The sequence below is a fragment of the Atta colombica genome, unplaced genomic scaffold (genome assembly GCF_001594045.1).
Source record: "Atta colombica isolate Treedump-2 unplaced genomic scaffold, Acol1.0 scaffold1, whole genome shotgun sequence".
NCBI classification, from domain to species: Eukaryota; Metazoa; Arthropoda; class Insecta; order Hymenoptera; family Formicidae; genus Atta; species Atta colombica.
This window is the reverse complement of record NW_017259183.1, coordinates 2,657,461-2,660,700: the sequence shown is the minus strand read 5'-3', so window position 1 is coordinate 2,660,700 and position 3,240 is coordinate 2,657,461. Positions and strand designations below refer to the sequence as shown.

At 30.9% G+C, this 3,240-nt stretch overlaps 1 protein-coding gene across 2 annotated transcripts in view; it reads right to left on the bottom strand.

Moving 5' to 3' along the window:
• LOC108694564 (protein rolling stone-like) overlaps positions 1–3,240 on the bottom strand; it is an 8,520-nt gene that overhangs the window by 2,052 nt on the left and 3,228 nt on the right. The window contains exon 1 of one of the 2 annotated variants that reach the window (XM_018204147.1): positions 332–456. The exons of the other annotated variant lie outside the window; for it this stretch is intronic. The gene's annotated coding sequence lies outside the window, so the exon portion shown is untranslated. Of the gene's footprint in view, positions 1–331; positions 457–3,240 lie in introns of those variants that run through there. 2 annotated transcript variants of the gene reach the window in all.

Here is a 3,240-nt window from a genome sequence, read left to right as displayed (position 1 = left end):
AAAAAAAAAAAAAAAGGGGGGGGGGGGGATAATGCTAAAATAAAAGTATTTACGTGCGAATTTAGTCCTTTTTTTAGAGCAATTAGATAAAGAGCTGAGCGAGGGAATACGCATCTTTCGGCGCAGATTTATTCAAAATAAATCTTTAAATTCTTTAAAGTCGTTAAGGTTATTATAGGATTATATTTTGACGAAAAAAGTGACGTGAATTAAATCCGATTCGAATATCGCATCAACTGATTGAAGTAAGTCACTTTGCATCTCGCGTGATTTTCTAATAATCGATTAAGAAGTATCCATACAACCATTAAAATTTGAATTTGCGACTTACTTCAGATTGACAAAAACGAGGAAAGTTCGAACTTTGAACGCGTTTCTTCGACCGACGACGCTGCAAAGTAACTAGGAATGCAATAAATGAGAGAGAAAATTCAGTGAAACGAGTTTCCATCGCTTGGAGGCGTATCTCTAGCGATGAGGAAAATAATCAACGCAGGTAAACATTGCAAGGTGATCCACTATGCGAATGACTCGCTCGAGTCTAATTCTAGGCTACGTTCCAAAACTTCCTCTCCGAGGAAGATTTTATTCTATGTGCTAGTATACGTCACATGTACTATATATTTCGAGTAAAATTTTCCTCGGAGAGGAAGTTTTGGAACGTAGCCTTAGTGATGGTAGTTTCGTGCATGGTCTGTACATATTCGAGTGTCGAGTCATGTCGGAGTGTCTTTCCCCGCACACCGTTACGGCGACGCGGATGGGAAGCCACTTTGAACTAATTAACCCAATGTTGTTCCATCAAGTCACTGAAAAGTCTTCCGTGCATGCACGAAAATCCTTCAATGGCGTGATAAAACCTTCCATCAATCAATAACAGAGGCAATACAGTTCACAGAAATACTGGTCCCAGGCATATCTACACTGTTAATCTATAATCTAATATAGTGTCAAATTTAACCTAATGTGAGTCGCCACTACTCCTAAATATATCGTTATTTTTTATCAAAACGATAGTTAAATTATATTAGTGACATTAGATAAATTATATTAGAGACATTATATTAGTGTGTCAATTTGACACTATATAGTGTTAGGTTAAATTTAACATTATAGTGTGGGAGTCGATTGATATTTTGAAATGAGGTGAAAATTACATAAACTAGCAAATTTACTAGCATATTTATAATTTCATTGATCAACATCTAGTGAATTCACTCACTTTTCTAATTTTCACCTCATGTTAAAGACACATAATCAATTCTTTATAGAGCGGTCTGTGCCTCAGACATTCCACTTCAAACTGGGCACCTTTGAAACATTGTCATTAAAAAATTTTTTTTTTAATTTGCTAACATATTCTACAGAAAAATATGACATGTGTTTCGCAAAAAAAATTTGAGATTTTTTTGTGAAGTTATTCACGCTTGTAAGTTGCAGAAATTTATAAAAAATTGCTTATGCGAAAATTCAAATTATTATATCGTCGAAACCATTAGTAATACAAAAAAAATACAAGAAATTATTTAAGATCTTTAAAATTGTCTCTTATATATATTAATTATATATATATTTTTTTTGTATGACTAATGGTTTCGAAAACAACCATTAGTCATACAAAAAAATGCAAGAAATCAATTTTAAAGAATAATTTCTTAAATAATTTCTTGCATTTTTTTTGTACGACTCAAACTTTTTTTGCGAAACACGTATCTCATACTTTTATTTGTAGAATATGCCATCAAATAAAAGAAAAATTAAAAATGACAATGTTTCAAGTATCTGATTTGACATGGAATGCCTCACCTGTGAGATTGAGAGAGAAAATTATATCTTTTGCTCTCTGCGATTATATATATTTAGATTTAACACATCTACAATAGAAGTGGTCTTAGATCGTAGAAAATTAACCAATCATAGTCGAATAATCGAGAATAATGAGAAGAATCGACTATAATTGGTCAATTTTCTATGATTTGTGATCCTATGACTTCTGTAGACATCGTATTAGTTACTCGAATTCTTGAGTAAAGTTTCGAAATGCAGATCGATAATTTTCTTTCAAATAGAGTATATGTATTTTATAATTTGCATTAGTAAAAAACCTTCCATTTTCATTTATTTTCAAAAATTTCCCTTCGACCTTTCAATGGGTCTTAAAATCTTTCAAATGAAGGAAATCCTTCCAATGGAACTGCATTGAATTAATCACCGCGATGCTGAGGTTCACAGGGCATGACAGGAGAGATGACAGGAGGAGAGATCAGTCGGTGCTCACACATAACGCGCGCCTGCAAACGGAAGGTCGGCCGGTCAATCAGCCAATACTAATTCACCGTTCATTTATCACAATCTTGGTCTATTACAGCCTGTTACATTGGCACGAGCAAGTGACCAAGCTTAACCGAATCGTTATCCATTGGAGTATCTACCTCTGCGAAAACTAAAAGAAAGTAAAAATGCATGGGCGATTCGAAGATATTGTCAAGACATATCGTTCCAAGAATTGGATTCGTCATTTCAAAAATCGGAATTACGTGCGTGCTTCATGATTCTTGAACATTTTCTTTTATAACATCTTTTTTTAACATACTTTAATTATTTTATTATGAATTTTGAAATTAGTAAATAAAATAAAGAAAGAGCGAGAAACTTAGACATAGGATATTTATCTATTTTTAGACATTACAGAATGCTAGGAAATTGGTACAGTAATTTCGCCTCGTGTATTTAAGATGTCATGAAATAATTAACATATAATGAGATATCGATTCATAGAATTCTTATTATTAATTTATCTAATGTTTACTGAAAACTTTTAATAGTAGATTATGATATACATGATTGTACGATAGATAAGAAATTTTGCAATTTGCAATGCACAACAATCATTTATTAGATAATATAAGATATACAAGATTTTTATAATTATAACCAATATTATAATAGAATAATTCATTTCTTAAGAGCAATCTAAAATATGTAATAAAAAATTAAAGAATAATTATAAATCTAATTTTGTATTTAAAGATAATTTGTAACGTTCTCTAATTTATATTTATTTTCTTTAATTTAGTTATTTTTTATGGATTTGAAGATTTTGAAGACTAACAAAAGACAAAATACAATATAAAAAATGAATGTATCAATGGAAAAGAAGCTCTTTGATTAACTGATTCCACAATAAATATAGATTAATTTAACTCTACATTCTCTTAGTTTTTAATTAATAAGATGTTC